Here is a 17,459-nt window from a genome sequence, read left to right as displayed (position 1 = left end):
TGGGGTGGACTGCTGGCCTCCAGGGACAGTTCCCACCTGTGTCCCAGCGTGCTGGATCTTGCTCCCCCATCAATGCTGGGTCATTTTATGGAGCTCTTCCACTCGACATTTACCTGCTGCTTTTGTGGTCTGTGCTTTCTCTTCCCTCTAGAACAAGGCAACAGATCTACCACTCATGGGAGCATCACATCTGTTCAAGTGTCCTCGTTTTCCTCCACAAACACTGTTTTCCTTCCTTGCTTTCTGTACAGCAGACACCCAGAGCAGTGGTGCCTTTGAAGAGCAGCAGGGATTGCCATTAGGCAGCTGGTGCCACTGCAGCAGTCCATGAGCAGCCCAGGTATTGCCTGAACATTAGCCTGTGGGCAGCTTCAGCCAAACGTGAAGGGAGGGGCTGGCCCTGGAATTTTGCCTGATGCAGGGCAGGCAGATCAGATGCCAGTGCCATGTCCAGGGGTCAGTTGTGCCTGTTGGGAATGCCAGTATCCTCCCAGGCTACTGTGCCATGCCGTGGGGAGTGGGTGACAGTTGGCATCCTTGTGCCGTGCAGGGTGACGTGGAGGCAGCAGTGTGGTGGTGGCTCCCCTGCCCTGCTTGCTGTCATGTGACTGGTGACTTCTCACACCACCTCAGCCCACTGCTTTCCTCCGGGCTGCACGAAATGTTGGGTTTGACCCGTACAGGCTCCCCGTGCCACCCGCTGGCACAGGGACAAAGTGCATGTCACGGGGTGAGTCACTGCATGGAGTTTCTAGCAAAACTTTCTTTGTGGTTGGGTGTATGATGAGACTAACACAGCCCTGGGTTTTTTTTTGATGGAGTCCCCTCCCTGGATTTGTGGGCAGAGGGATGCACATATTTCCCACCACACCCTCCTCTCCGGCCGCCTCTGCCCTCCCTTGTCACAGGCTCTGCGGTATTTACATTGGCCTTTCCACCAGCCCCAGGGCACAGAGAGTGAAAAATAATTCTTGAGACAGCCTTTCCTTTGCACACTGCAGTGTGCCCTCTGGAGACATATGATCTTCTCTGAAGCATTTTTCTCCTCCCATGACGAGAAGAGGCGCAGTGACGTGTGGGGTTGCTCACACCTCTCCGTCATCGTTCCATTTTTTAACATTGCATGTGTTTCCTGGGCTTGTTGGCATTTTCCTATGAGTAAGCCGTTACCACACACACCCAACATGTTTTCTGCTTGTGCCCAGAGTGGAAAGGGGCACTGAGACATAACACATAGGTACAAAGGCAGGAAGATGTGAGAGATGGTTTCTATAAGCTGTGGTGAACGAACTTGTGAACTTTGCATGCCCAAAGCAGGAGGATAAAAGTGAGAAAGCCCTGCTGGCCCCAGTTCAGTCTTACCAGTACTGCACCACACTGATGCTCCATTCCTATAAATACCTGTGTCAAATTATGAGCTGAGCTTACTCCATCAGTACCTGTTATCTTCTACTTGTTAACCACTTCAAATGTCACATGTTTTTTACACAGTAAAAAGCCATGAGCAATCTTTTTTAAAAATAGATGCCCACAGTCAATCTGGGAGCATGTGTTGAGGACACTGTACAGCTTTTAGTGTCCACTTTCACATGGACATAGTTTCCACTGTGATGACCTCTTTTCTGCTTGTTCTGATAGAAATCTGTGGACTTCAATAAGAATAAACTAGCACCATTAATAAAAAGTGATGAGCAGAGCTGTTTTATTTTCAACTATATTTACATATTTTATTGAAACCTGCAGAATTAAAAATTCTCCCCTAATATATCAGGGGAAAAAAAATGCATACCTTTCAAATACAAAGAGTAACAATCTATGAGCACCCATACCATTATTTCAAATAAGAAAAAAAAATTGCAAACAAAACCCAACAGCAACAACAAGCTGGTTAAATGAATAGATAAGTTTATGCACCAACAGGTGCTCTTACCAAGCAGTGATGATGACCCAAAGGTAGCTCAGTTGCTGTCAAGGGTTGCCATCATATGTGCAATCAGCAAGAATTTCCATGAAAAATCCAATCCAAGACCAGATTTGGCTGGCCCCAGGCACTGTCAGAGGCACACAGATTACCTGCTAAGCAAAAAACTGGCAGGTTCCAGCAGGAGCCAGTGAGCCTGGCTTTTGCAGCCTTATGCATCAGGGCAGACTGTCTCCTAAGTGGAGATCTTCCATGGTCTGTAAGTGTCAGGGTGTCTCATGGTTCTTCAGTTCTGGACAAAAACACCAATAACCACAAATCAGGATAGAAATGGGTTTCCATTAATTTCTAATTGAGTTAATGGAAACAACAAAAAATATTTTAGGGAAAGTAGTACAGGCTCCTGATGAGACTACATATGAAAGTCATCAAAGACTGCACTGCTACACCTTCATTCACATGCTGCTACAGGCTTGTTGCCCCTCAAGACTGTGGGAGGAAAAAGGAAAAGATTAGAACAGAAAATCTTAGAGGCACAAAATAATAATTTATATTCTATTCAAACTTTAATTCTGGCCAGAAAGAAGCCATCAAAGTGAGGCTTCTGTAGTGGGTTTGCAAACAATGACTATCAACCACTTCTTAGATCATGAATAAAACATGGCCTATAACTCAGATAGGTGTGTGATGAATCCTTGAGGAAACAGGATTATCTACAGTGGCTACATTTAGGTTAAGAGAGCACAAGCAAGATTTCTCTTTAGTCTTAAACTTTATTATGTTACCTCTATAAATCTCAACAACTTTCTCTGTCCAGATACACCCAATGCAAAATGCGTAATGGGAGAAATTACTTAAGCGTAAGAGTCCACCTGGAGAGCATCTTGTTTGTGGAAGTGGCCATCAGCAAAAACACAAGGCAGAGTAAAAAAACAGGGGAAGAACAGGAGTGTCTTGCACCCTTGATGTTCACAGACTTCTGTTGTGGCTGTTGCTTTTCCAGACTGAGGAAGCTTGAGGCTTCAGCTCTCCATCAGTAGAAGCTACTCCTTATCTTTGTAGAGGAAGCTTCCAGTCATTCTTTTCATTTTTCTTCCTGGTGTGAGATGACATAACCAGAGCTGCAAAAAGATTTTGAGGTACACATACACCGTGGACTTATTCGCAGGTTAAATGATGAGCTCCTTTTGTGCTCTGCACTTTCTTAACAACTCCTACCATTTAATTTGTTTTTTAACAGCTTCTGAGTGTTGACAGATATTTTTAGAGAACTTTCCACAGTGATGACAAAGCTACTTTCCTGAGCAGGAGCACGGAAGGCTGTCATCTCATACATCTTTTTTGTCCTAAGCATGTTGTTCAGTGCTTATCAGCCTTTTTTATTGCTTATCAGCTTTTTCATTTATTGCCCTGTCACTCAACACCACAAAGTAGTTTTGCAAGACTCCAAAGTCAGCTTCAGGTTTAAGTGTCCTGAATAATTTAGTGTCATCTGCAATTTTTATCACCCACTCCCCCCTCTGTCCAGATCAGTTCACATTTCAGAAATGATGTAGTAAATACCTGTAGGCTCCCACAGATAGGACTATTTCCCAATGGTCTTCTCATTAGGAAAAAAACCCACTCTACCTCCTGTCCCCGGTTTCTGAAGTTCTAGGAGACCAATATTTTAGCCCTGGGTCTGGGTTTTGAGGGCAGTGTCTGCCTTTATTGCACAGCATGACCCAGCTCATAGGGGTTCCTGCTGGCACGGTGGAATAGCTAACTTTGATGTTTCAGGCAGCTCAAAAGGCCCAGGTTCTGTTTGAATTGGGCACAGTGAGGATGACTGCAGACACATGCCTTCAAAAAGCCAGGCTGCCTGCTGCACAGCTGCCCCAAGGCTGGAAGCTCCCTCTCTCCATCACGGACGCACGTGCCCGTGTTGGTGTGAGCAGGGTGCAGAGTCACTGACTGGATTTCATACAGAGGTCTTGAGCGCTGGAAAAATACCTGACCCAAAGTGTCAGGCTGCTTGTTCAGCAGCAGATTTGCCTGAGTCAGCACAGCAGGCTTGAGTCTTTCGTGCACAGCCAAGCAGTTTCTCCTGGTTTCAAATCAATTCTGCTCACCTTCAATAGGAACTGGTGATTTCTATCATTTGTTCTCAGGGCCATTGAGAAGTTGCAGGCTTTTTTTTTTTTCCTTTTCTTCTGTATGATTCAGTGTTAGTCTGTTTCTCAGGAAGATGGCTGTAAAAATGAAGACTTGCATTTTGAGTTAGTAGCACTTCTGTTTGCCTTTCATTTTGTAAAAAACAGACTTTCTTTGCAAAACATGGGGAAAAACTGTATAAAAAAACAGGAAGTGCCTTCAGACTGCTCACCAAAGCATCACCAGGCAGCGAGGTCCCAAGGATGAGACCTTTTCTATCCATTCAAGGCCTTTCCTAACACTGTATGTCCAATCTGGTTTTGGTAATCTGGCCAGTTGTGGATTTAGTGCCCTGTTAGCACACTGGGGCAGAGCACAGCACATCCTGCTGGGGTGTGTCCTGCTGGTGGTCCACAGGTGACTGCAAGGTCTCCATGCAGGCAGGGAGCTGAGGACACAAGAGTGTGCTGCTAATTCAAGGCTGTGAGAGCTTTGTGGACACATTTAGTCTGGGCTGGATGGGAGGCAGCCCTTCCATGGCATTCTGGAAATAAAGCAGGGTGCTCTTGCACGGGGCTGGACAATGGTTAGTGCTGGGTGGTAACTCTGGGCTCACTGCAGTTTACCCCCTCTCTCAGTGTGTGCCCAGATGTCTTGTCTGTAATGATGCCCTTTGGGCCTCATTTGGTGAGGTGTTTTCACCTCCTCTGACTTCAGGGCTGAGCACCTCTGGAAAAACAAATCATGCATAATATTTATTATTATTACAGATGATGTAAAATGTGCTTTTACTTCATCATGTGGAAAACTTCACTCATTTTCTTCACCTTTTTTCATTGACTTGTCCTGACCACCATGCCCTGAGAGAAGAATTTGTGTGCCCCTGGGAGTACACAGACAGCTCTTGCTCCACACAGCTCCACAGGGAGAGCATCTCATAGAGCACAAGTCTGCTACACTGCTTTTACTTCCTTTAGGAGAAAAAAAATACTGCTGCTGGAGACCCCCTTTATCTTTTGTTTAATACTTTCCTTTTGACAAAGGAATTGGGAATGATATATGCAGCCACTGGCAGATAAGTTAAAGCATGAGCTGAAACATTAGCTGAGATGAGGTTCCACTGATAGGCAACTGAAAATAAGCATCCTGACAGATGGTGCCAATTGATTCAACTGCAGCTGCGGTGCTTAACAGGGTAGAAAATGCAAGTAAAAATCTAATGGGAGGCCTGCCCTAGTTAAATCAGCCTCTTATTTAACTTACCAGTAGTAATCTCTGTTAATAAATTCCAATTAAACCAACTGTGGAAAGAATTATGTTTTGTTAAGCTTTCCAAGCAAAGCTGTGGACCTTAAAAAAATTAAGCATGTATATATAAAAACAAGTGCACGTACATATACATATGCACCTAGAATGTATATACTGATATGTAATAGATATCAGTATGTTGTATATTTAACATACATATAGCATCTACCGTGAATATCTTATACTGCCATTATTGTATTATCAATATGCAGTGGTGTATAGAGATAGATTTCATTTATGTTGATTTAAATGTACATAAAAGTCTATAAAAATTCAAGAGAAAGAAACATTTCTATTTCAAACCACGTGGATGGAAAGAACAGAGGGGATGGTGGAGGAAGGGAGAAAAGGTGGGAAGAGGCTAGAGAGAGCTGAGGTGAAAGCCTGGCATAATCCTTGCAGCTTCTCTTCAGCCTCTGGAAACACTAACACAAAGCTGTTTTCCTCTCTGTGCTTCCCTGCTGACGTCCTCTTTCTGTTGAAGTGTGAGTTCAGATCTTTCTGATCAGATTCACGGTGCCTGTTGGAGGTTTCCAATGCTTCATGTGCTGCAGCAGTCCCTCCAATCTCAGACACTGCCCCTCCAAGCTGCTATTCTGTCCTGCTCACAACTGTGCTGTGATGCATCCTTGAAGGATGTGGATGGATCATGGTCAGGAGGTGCTGTGAAAGTGAGTTATCTTCAGTGTGATGCCACAAAGGGACAGGGTTTTATCCCCTTGTGCCACAGTGCCAGTGCTGGGTCTCCACTGCCCTCCTGGGCACAAGCCCAGAGGGGACAGAGCCATGGGCTCTTCAGCAGCCACTGTGTCTCCATCATGCAGTCCAAGGCACAGAGACCTCCAACAGCACAGGACTCCATCACTTTGCTTTACACTGGGATGCATCTTGCCTTGATGATCCCACTACAGACCATCTTATGGCAGTTTCATGTAGGTTAGCAAGTTCACACGTGGAGCCATTTGAAAGCCTGATTCATGCATCCACAATTCATTCGAGAATGTTCTTTGCTGGAAGGTTATTTGTTAGCAGTTCTCTAAAATTAGCCCAACTTGGCCAGCCACTAATTCATGCTTAATATCAAGCTCCTAGATTAGAGGAACTAGGAATATTTTTTCTTTCAGGCAGCTTTGCCCCTCTACACACACAGCAATTTTTCTATTTGAGCCTGTGATCATGCAAGAAAGATTTCTGATTTCCTGTGAAAGTCATATTAATAGAGTAAGATGGGGGGAAAACCACCTTCTTTCCATGCCATTGGCTTAATCTAGCAAGATTCATAAAAGAACAGAGCACAGAGAAGAAAACCCACATGTGATTGCTCTGGCTTATGGCATTTCCATAGGAGTGCTGCAAGAGGTGATCTGAAAAGCTCCATGAGTTTCTGCATGGAGCACACTGGTCTCCCATGAACAGCAATCCAGTGCCTCTGCTATGGGTTTTCAGGGGCAAAGCTCCCCAGACACATAGTGTCAGGAAGCTGCAGTGGAGGTCTAGGGCAAAAATGATTGTTGTTATTAATTGACTGATTTCTATGGCACCCAAAGGGAATCTAATCTTTGTGTGTCCAGCAGCACTCCCAAGCAGGTGTGTTCAGAGGATGAGCCATCACCTCCAGCATAGCACAGAGTTTGCTTTAATCTACACCCACCATTGCTATCACTTAAAGAAGGAACCTATTTTAAAAGAATAAAAGATAGAAATTTCCATCTGCCTCACTTTGCAGTGTGCTTTTGCCTTTAGAAATTCATCACCTGCTGGACAGTCACTTCCCTCTGTGGTGAGAGCACATGGGGTACTGATGAGGTGCCATGACCTAAGGGTTAGTCTAGAGAATGTGACCACAGGGTCATAGGATTTCACAGTACTCAAGAACATGGAGGCCTTTTCCTCCTAATCTTTCTACTTAGTTACAGATTACCACAAATACCACAAAAATCACCAATAGGCCTATGATTAATAAAGAAAATGTGAATGAATATATATATATTTATATATGTCTCAAGCTATTATGTATTACTAGCATCAATCAATTACAGTCTCAATCAATGGTATCAATCAATGATGGCATGAATTAGTAGTGTAGTACAATCAATAACAAGCACAACCAAGTAGTGCTGTATTCTTACCCATTACCACAACTAGACACTAGAAAACAATGAGTATATATACTAATATATATAACATCAGTAGGAGGGAAATTAGATTTCAGAAGGAAATCTCAAAAGAGGAAGGACAAATCAATCAGAGGTGGGGATTACACACCCAGATATCCCCAAAAGAGGGGATAACAGACTGAACTGAAAGCATAATAGAGATGCTCACTTCCTGGGGTCAGCCAGGGGTCAGCAAGACTTCTGTGGGGACAGCCCAAGATCCTGTAGAAAGTTTGTGTGGGGTTCTACCAGAAAGCTCGAAGTGACACAGGACCTCAGTTTGGGGTAAAATAAACACATTTTTTAAATAACATAAGGACCTAAGAGGGCACGGGACATCCTACTTCACGCAGTCAAGAAATGCTGTTAATGTCTGATTTCACCTGTAACAGCCAATACATTAAGATATTTTCTGCTCTTTCAGAGCAATTTTTATTTTCCCAGACTGTTTTCCACTGTGTTTTCCCAGACTGTTTTTATCAGGTGATGAGTTGGTTTTTCATTTTTTCTGCTTATTTACAATATTTCAGGGTCTCTTCAGTTTCTGGGCACCCTGGCTGCACTTTTCAAAGATGCTTCTACCTTACAAGCCCCATCTTTAGAGGGCATCCCATTCTTCAGCAGTGCCAGGCTGGCTGTCCTTTCTCTGTCAGTACTTTTCTCAGATAATTTCTTCTCTTCAGTAATTTCCCCCTTCTAACCAGGCCACCTTTATGATGATCACATTACAGGGCTGGACTGGCAGAAGACTGAAATGCTTACCAGGCTGTGAGGTACCTACCCAGCGAGCTGGATGTGGGATAAGAAATACCCTGAGCCATTTCACACCAGCAGCACTACTGGTGAAGCCTGGTGGCCAGCATCACTTCCCTGAGCTCCTCTGTAGTGGGTTCCTCTTCTCTTCCAAGCTTCAAAAAGGTCCTGCCCTCCCTTCAAATAAAATCCACCATGAGTGCTAAAATTACTATGAGAACAAAAATGAGAAACTGCCCAATGGGATAGATGTAAGCTTTGTTTCCCTAGGAAAGTGAACTTAGGAATAGGGCAGGAGCTATGCCTGATGTGCTTAATGGTGGGGAACAGCCTTTAATTTTAAAATTGCAATGATGTCAAAAATACAGCACTCTGTAATTGAGGCTTCCCTAAATTTCAACATGCCACATCAGCATTTTGTTCTGTGTTTTTTTCTCATGACTGTAATTGCTCCTGGTGGAATGTAGTGAGTTCTGTGTGCTGCAAGAAACCAAAAGAGAGAACTTGGGGCTTTGGGCAAAGAGTTTTACCCTCCATTCCTGGGTCCATTGCAGGCTGTTACTTATCCTCTCTGTGTCCTCTCTGTGCTTCTCTGAGCTCAAAATTGTCACCAGACCTGATGCTTAGTGCAAATAAACCACATTTCTCCATAAGAGATTTGTGTAAGGACCAGGACAGGCTCTATGTACACTGCCTGAATGGGGAGCATGGGAATGTGTTGTTTTCTCAGCTCACCAGCAAACGCAGCCAGGCTTTGTGTGAGAATATCATAACTGGCTTTTGGATACAGATTAGGAGGAAAATAGCTCCTTTAAAAAAAGGGGACATCAGGAATGAAGAGTTGGGACATCCTAAGCAAAATGCACCCAAGTGACCCTTAGGCAATGCAAGCTGTACACATCTCTGATCTGAGAAGCTGAAGATTAGCCTACAGAGATGGTCAGCTTATGTTTAGTCAAGAAATAATGGCGATGATAAATAATTTTTTGTCATTAATTCTATGAAAAATCTTCTCTGTCTGCAGACTGGCACATCTGAAACAATCATGGTGCTTACCTCAAGCAGCCAGAGGAAGTGAGCTGGGTTTTCTTGTCCTTGTCTTTACCCCAGGCCATTTCACACCTCCTCAAACACGTCTGCCCAGAGCTGCTGAGGGTGAGAAAGAGGCCACCGCTCACACAGGGCAGACTGCAGGAGCACTCACTGGCCCAGGTTTGGGTAAAGTCCATGGTAAATGCAAGCACCTGAAAATTGCCTGTGGGAATTTATGGGGAGAAACCCACACTTTACATGTGAACAGGATGAACTGGACATGGAAGTCCATGAGTCTGAACCCCTAAGGCACTCAGGCTGCTCTTCTCACGGTCACCCCAGTGCCGCAGTGGCACAGGGCAGGGGGCCATGAAGTCGGAGTTTGAAGAATGCTCAGCAATTTATTTGAGATTTCTCCCCGTGGCTGGCTCTGTTTAGTGTGCACAGGGGCAAATTTGCCTTCATTCAGGCAAATTTTGGGGATTGCATGTGCTGGGGAAGAGCTGATTTATAGTAACTGGACATGGTAGCTCTCAAAGGAAAACATATCTCTCCTCTGAGTATGTGCTATGGATTTCTGTAAATTAAAAAGCAGCACCTGTCTTGAAGACCACCCAGTCTCCTACAACCAGCACTGAGGAAAACTGCATCCAACAGAGCCCATCTCCACACTGGTACCCCTGAGGTTTTAAAGTACTGTTTTATGTTTTGGACTGTTCAGGCTTGGGCTGTCAGATGTGAAGCCCTTATCAAAATTTTATGGTGCTCTTGGTAGGGATTTTAAAAGGGTGATACACAGAAAATCTTAGAAATACTTAGACAATGACTTGAAGTGATTTTTATGGGGTTTCCAGTTCCTAAAAATATTTTGTACAGTTTTGATATAAATTACTTGGGGGGATTTACTCTGACAACTTCCAGTGAGATTTATTCTCTGCAAAGGGCAGACCAAAAAATTTCCCACAAAAGCATTATTTTTGAAGATAAACTGGAACCTTACTTAAATAAAATCTTCCCAAAAATACATCTTTTCTTTGAACATTGCTGTTTTTCCTTGAAACAGTGATGCTAGAAAGCCCCCAAATTTTCAGCAGTTTTTGGTGAGGAAGAGTCGTTACCAGCTGCTAAAAAAAACAAATAGCTTTTAAACATTTTGAGTGGAGTTTTCATCAAAAGGCAATGTTTCCTATAGAAAATTCTAATTAAAGTGATGTTCATTTTTTGTTATACACATCAGCAGAATCTCTCTTTTTCCTATATGTCACAGTCTCTATATTCCCCAGCTGGGAGACTGTGTTAGAAAACCCCAGCCAGCACTTTGCAGGCACCCAGCCTTTGCACGGGATTATTCAAGGTGAAGCCTGGCCCAGGCCTGACAGTTTGTGGTTTTCGTGTGATTTAGCAGCCTCCCAAAATGACACCTGCGACTTCAACAATCTACTTCATCTCCTTGAAGGCTTTTCTGCTAAATGGAGTTTTTATCAGGGTTATCCAACCCCTCTGGTCAACTCCAAGCCAAGGACTTCAGCCCTGGTACACTCAATAGCCAGGCATCTCTACTTGTGCCATCTCTGCTTCAGTCACTTAATAAAATTAGGAATAATCAATTAATGCATACAAACAACCACAGAAATGAACCTCTGCAAATATACAGCACACCATTTCCTTTCATTCCTTTATTATAGTTCATTGTGATTTGCATGCATTTTGTCTCCATATATTAATTTGATATTACTGTCATGTGTTGCTCATATTTAACAACAATGCATCCATTGCCAGGTAGCTGTGTCCAGCTCAGGAGACTTCCAAATTGCTGCCATAAATTAACAGTATGATAAAATGTACTTTGCAGCTTACAAGGGGGAGATATTTCCCCAGGCATTTGTTGGCATGAGTCCTGTTTCTCATGGAAAAGCACAGTATACAGGAAATAATGAAGAAATGAGGATTCAATTAATATTGAATTTTTAAAAATGCCACTGCTAATGTTAATACAAACAGCATCATTAAGGTCTGGTAGGATCAAAAGGAGAGCTGCCTCCTGGAAACACTCCCAACCCCAGGACTGTTATGGAGTTAATAGTCAATAATAGAATCTATTCATGCTCCTAGATTAGTCTGTCAAAGACAATTAATCAAAATACAATAAGCTTAGAAATGTATACACATTTAATGCAACAATTGTATCACTGAAATTTCACAGCAGTTTTCTTCTTGTATTTTGCTGAAGTTACAGTTTGAGACCTGGGACATAAGGCCTGGGACAGGAAAATTTATGAAGTGTGAAATGCTCCTTGAAGGAAAAAGCCAGAAATCCTCTTTTGTATGAACTTAAAACCACATACAACCATTCAGTACAAATACTGATACTTGCAGGGGCTGCATTTATTTGTACACTTTTTATCCTTTGGAATGTGTTTGACAAATGCAGTAAACACGCAGGGGTGTCTTCTGCCATCATTCAAATGTGTGTCATCTCATTGACTTTATTGGCACTGTATCAATATCATTGAGGGCAGAGTTTCCACCATTCAGGAATCTCATTTTTGAAGATAATTGGAAGCATCTCTGAATAGAAGAAAAGTGTTTTTTTCACTATGATCTTTTTTTGGTACAAAAGTATTACTTCATAGTCGATAGCTGGTTTTGCTATTGCTTCCTTTCTTATGCAAAGCAAATTTATAGGCACTTTTTATGAAAAGGTGCCACAATGGAGTCAATTTTATAGAAAGAAATAATAAATATTTCTTTCAGTGCTGACTCAGAGATTGTATCACCCCATTGGTAGTTAACTTACACAGATTTGATAAAGAGAGTTTTACCTCACCCTCTCTTGTAGGATCAGGTGAATGTAAATCAATTCTTTGATCACATTTACTCCTAATCATGCTTGATTTATTTAACTGGAAAAGACCCCAAAGGCAGGAGCCAGGCTGTGGCATGGTGCAGCACGGCTGTGCCTCCCTCCCTGGTTTGCAGTTCCATCCTCCTCAGGGTCCCTGCATGGTGGCAGTGCCAGACGTGTGGCTTGGAGCTGGAAGCAAGTGCTGCTTCGTGTCCCACAGGCAGCTCCATTTCCTGGCATTGCCTCCTCCACCTTGTGCTGCTCTCAAACCATGATCTTCTGTGGGGGACACCTTGAAAGCCTGAAATTTACTTTTTGATTTTGAAGTGAAAATGAATGTTTAAATGTCAGGAACGCCTTTGGACTGAAAATCATAGATTCTGGCTCTCTGTGGCAGAGAAGTTGGACTATGAACATAAATGGGCCATGTGCCAGTTTCTGCACTGACGCACATGCCAATAAATTATATGACTGGAGCATGCTTTTGCAGATGATTTTACATTTAGTTATAGTCCCAGAAGCTCATGTTCATTGTCTGAGGGCTTTGGGACATAAAGAGAGGACTATAATATAGGGTTTGATCCTGCCAAATTTTCAAGTATGCCTTCTCCTTTTCAAAGGTGCTGCCTTTCCACAGGCTTAACATTTTTTGGTGCTGGTTCTCTGGTGACAGGAAGTCTTACTGCCTCTGAATACCTGTCACTGCCATGCAAAGCCATTGGCCACGCAGTTAAATCCCCCCTCTGCCTTTGCTTACCCCGCAGGGAAGCACAATGGGAGACGCTTGGAGACAGTACAAAATTGTAGTTGAGGCATTTGTTTCTCATTATATTTGCCCTTCCCAGGAACACAAGTGGCAGCTTGCCACGAATTAGGTCTGCTCAATAATTCAGCCCCCGAGTAATCAGAAGACAGCAGTCAGAGCTATGATGGATCTCGGCCGGATGGCACATGTCACTGTTGGGTCTCCCCAGTCTATCACCAGCCACTGTGACCATCAGTCACCCTATTCTACTTACCTGCCTACCTCCACTGACAAGCTTGCACTAAACTGATGGGTAATTTGCTGTCAGCAGGTCCTCCATGACCTGGGCTCTGCAGAGATGTGCCATTCAGCTCTTCTTAGGCAAGAGCTGACCAAAGGCAAGATAGGAGTGTTGGGCGAAACTTTCTCAGTTACAGAAAACACAACTTCCTCGTAAGCTGAGAAACTTGGCCAAAACTTAACAAAGTTCTGTTGTTTTGATAATAGATAAAGCTGTTGTATTCTCTGAAAACGTCACTGGGTTTGTAAGAGTCAGACTTAGTCTCTGGTGGACTTCAAAATCCGTATCACCCAAGTCACAGTACTTCCTAAGTCAGGATTCCTACTTTGGGAAAAGACATTTGTCAGATCATGAAACTAAATGTAACTGGCTTAAGAATTATACAAGTTTTTGTTGTCTTAAGCCTCCAACTTTTGTTGTGCATGGTTTCTCATTTTATTTCTTTAGGAAGAGAGACTACAGCCTACAAAGTTAATGAGGGAAGAGGCACAGTCAAGTGTACCCTCAAACTCTTTTAAAATGAGCTTGGTGGTGGTGGTGGGATGACTTTGAGTGCTAAGGGTGCCAGGCTCTGGTGCCTGGATGTTCAATACCCACCTCCCACCAGTGGCACTTTCTTCCTAGGATCAGCAAGGTCCCCATGAGTTTGCTTGCTAGCAACTTGTGTGCTACAGTGGATACATTCTGACTCCCAAGCCTGGTGTATCTCATACTCAAATATCCTGAAGAGATTAGTTTGGATTGTCTGCCCAAAACCACCACGGGGAAACTGCTAGACAAAGGTCAGTTTTAGACATTTCCAAAACCAAAGGATGACCATGTTAAGCCACTCTGAGACACCCAGACCTGTTTCAAGAACCTATATTGATGTTGTCTGTGGTAATTTCTTCAGTGCATGCTTTTATTTTAATCTCTCATAGGCTTTATGGAATGGAAGTTGAGCAGGTGTCCTAAGAAGACTCACACATTTGGCTGTTAATTGGACTAGCTGGAAATAGGAATTCTATCTTGTAAAATATTTTGAGACATTAACAGTTATTTTAGTCACACTGATGATCAAAAGGCTGTTGAAATTTTTCAGAAAAAAATCAGGGAAAAGAGAGAAAGTGTTTATTAAGGCAGTGATGCCTCACCTGGCAAGGGGAATCAAACTCAAGTTTGATTTTCAGTTTCAAACTCAGTTTGATTGCTCAGTCTTGTGCATCAAGATTATCAGTCTCATTATCAGTCTCTTTCTCCATCTAATCAGAAATATAACTCTGAACCCCAAGATGTTACTAAAAAAAGTTAGTAAAGCTACTGTTATATTTCCTTGAGTAGTTTTGGTTTCAATGAAACATCATTTTTTGGTGCAAAACATTTAATTGAAAGGTTCCCATCCAGCTCCTGTGTTTATAGCCTCTTCAAGCCTTACAGGCTTCTGGGCAGTCAATTGGATGAAAACGATGCTAGCAATTATTTTATTTTGTCTTTGATTTTATTCAAGTAATAATATATTTTATATATTTGGTCTCATTCTGAACAACAAGCCATAGCTTGGTTGTTTATATAGGTTTTTTTAAAAAAAATCTTCCTTCATCTGGACTGTTAGGGAGCAAAAATCTACTTTGCTTTCCTTTTTTTGCATTTTAAATCAATGAAAACAAAACTAAACAGGAAATACTCTGAGAAGCACTGTGATGTAAGAAAATAGAAGAAGGTGCTGTTAATGCAGGGTAATTATGTGTGACAGTGGAGGAGGAATTCCTGCCTATTTTGCTTCATGTATAGAGTACAGGTGCCAGGTGCCGTGACTCACATGGGTGCAACACCTGCCTGGATGTTTTGGTGTGCCACCAGGCACTGCCTGGCTCAGCAGCACACAGGGAGGAGTGACACTGCCCCACAGCTTCCCCTTCCCAGTGCTCACCTCCTGCACTGGCACAGTGGGATACTGGTACCAGCGTGGGCTGTGGGTGCTGAGACTTCCTCACTTCAGCCATCTGCAGGGACTTGGGCTGGCTGGCACTGCTGGCTCATGAGCCACAGCACTCTTATTGCCTGAGAAACCACAGGAGGAGCTGGCAGCACATCCTTGGAAACATGTTTGCATGTGGCTTTTAATAAGTTTGTCAGGAAAAAAGGAGGTGTCTTGGTGAGGCTGCATGGTGGCTGGAAAAAACCTGGAGATTTGATGGATGTCCATTGATCCATCACTTTTATAAATGTGCTAAAAAGATTTGACTCAAACTCACCAATCCCATTCATGTTTACACCCACTCCCTGGTGCTAGAGTTTTACCCAGCATTTAGGTGAAATCTTTCAGGAATGCAATTATTCAACATCTTCCTTACTCTAGACTGACCATCTCCTCATATACTTGACCTTATATTTTTCTTCTAAAATATTCTGACTGTAACACCTTTTTCTAATATTTCATTGAATGAAACAATGTGACTAAGTAGAAGAATTATAGACCAAGAATTATACCTTTCTTCTGACAAGCCCTGAGCAGATCCTCCTACTGTAGTTTCTTCTTTGTCTTGGGAAATTCCCCTTTGGGGGGAGTTCTGGGTGTAGACATTTTCAGAAAATGCTGTCAGCACAACTCCTGAAGAGCTGCAGGAGGAAGGGAGGGCGCCGGGGGAGTGTGGTAGGGGCCCAAGCAGTTTTGGTAAAACAGTCAAAGCATAGAGCTGCAGTATCAGCAGTGAGATGATTGTCAACTACAGGAGAAATGTTTCCATTTCCTACCACAGGTCACAACACTTAATAGCATCATCAATATGAACACCACTAAAGACCAAATCAGCCCAACATGCAATGCTAGTCTGGGGTCATCTACAACAAACCCCACTCACCTGGGCCAGCAGGAAGGCCCAGAACTCAGTGGGCAAGATTCTTGAACAGAACAAAAGAGGAGAACTTCCCTACTGAGCAGAAAGGATGCAGGAACAAAAATGCTGAGCTGCAGGCTGAGAGCAGTGCTGTGGGGGATGTCTCTCTCACCACACACCAGAATGAGGAGGTGCAGCAAAGCCTTCTTGTGAAGACTGGCTGTGTTACCTGCCACACAGGTGCCTTATGGCAGGTTCAGCTCAGACTGGAGTACCTACACTGAACTGTTTGCTCAGAGATGTCAGCACCTGAGCTCAAAGGGTGATGCAGTTGCCTCCACGGAGACTTCTCATGTTGCTTGAGATGCTAGAGGAAATCTGAGACACCTGCAAGGAGGTGGCAGATGCAACACAGGACCTCCCAGTACAGCACATTGAGACCTGAAATAACACCCTGAAGCACCCAGTTTGGCACTCAGCAACTGGGCCATGTCCAAGGTTATTTAACTTCCCAATACAGTCAAGGGATTCTAGGAAATAATTTGGTTTGCCAAGAACCAGACTCTTAATGTCATGGCCAGGCTGACTGTACTGATAAGATTTCCATTATGGGGACCACAGATACCCAGCTGACATGAAGATGACTAAATGTAGATATTCTAGTCTTCCAGTCCTCAATCAAGAAAATAAAAATAAAAAATCAGTGCATGTCAAAAGCACACTGCCACCTCAAGCCAGGGTCTTGCTAGTAGCCTGCTCCACAGCAGCAAGGCCAAAAATGTCCTGACATTAATCACAGTTACTGTTGACTCCATTGTGCCTCAACAGGTTGCTACCAGGGTATTTAAAAGTCAAATCAAAGGATAATCAAGGAAAATTACCTTTCTGCAAACAACAGACCTGAGCTGGTCTTCTTGGATGGGCTGAACTAGTCTTTTTTCAGTACGCCCCAAGCACTGCATGAGGAGTTGGATAAAAGAGATCAATTTTGAGTGGCTGTAGACCTCCTCCAGCAGGACCAGGTTCCAGTGAGCCATCTGAGTGTGTCACAAAGGGGCTGGGTACTGCTCCTAATCCACTTCTTGTGCTGATTGAAGAAGCACCTGGTTAATGACCTGGGACCCTATCCATGCCTTGTTGGCCCAAGTACATCTCGCTCCAGATGTGTTTTGTGCACACCAACCCTATCACTATGGTATTTTCTGAAGGATTATTCCCTCCTCTTAGCCTAGGGCTTCTGAATATAATGACTTCCTTCCCCCTTAGAAACTAGATTGTATCCTACTGATACCCTCATTTTTGCTCGGCTACTTCTCACCTTTTCTGCTCTACATGCTTGCCCAGGAGCTGCAGTCTGAAGCAGCACAGTGTTTTTAAAAAGAGTCTCTGTTTCAGAAGTAGAATAGAGGATGGAGTACAAGCTGTTCCAGGAAGCACAGGCTTGGTTTG

General features: G+C 43.4%; 1 long non-coding RNA gene across 1 annotated transcript in view; it reads left to right on the top strand.

Annotated features, from left to right (window-relative positions):
* LOC127059138 (uncharacterized) overlaps window positions 1–17,459 on the top strand; it is a 43,969-nt gene that overhangs the window by 16,382 nt on the left and 10,128 nt on the right. The window contains exons 2-3 of the long non-coding RNA XR_007776609.1: window positions 8,250–8,436; window positions 9,296–9,501. This is a non-coding gene — a long non-coding RNA (uncharacterized LOC127059138). The remainder of the gene's footprint in view (window positions 1–8,249; window positions 8,437–9,295; window positions 9,502–17,459) is intronic.

This window comes from Serinus canaria, chromosome 1A (genome assembly GCF_022539315.1).
Source record: "Serinus canaria isolate serCan28SL12 chromosome 1A, serCan2020, whole genome shotgun sequence".
NCBI lineage: Eukaryota > Metazoa > Chordata > Aves > Passeriformes > Fringillidae > Serinus > Serinus canaria.
Note: the sequence above shows the minus strand (reverse complement) of the source record. Positions and strands in the feature narration are given on the sequence as shown.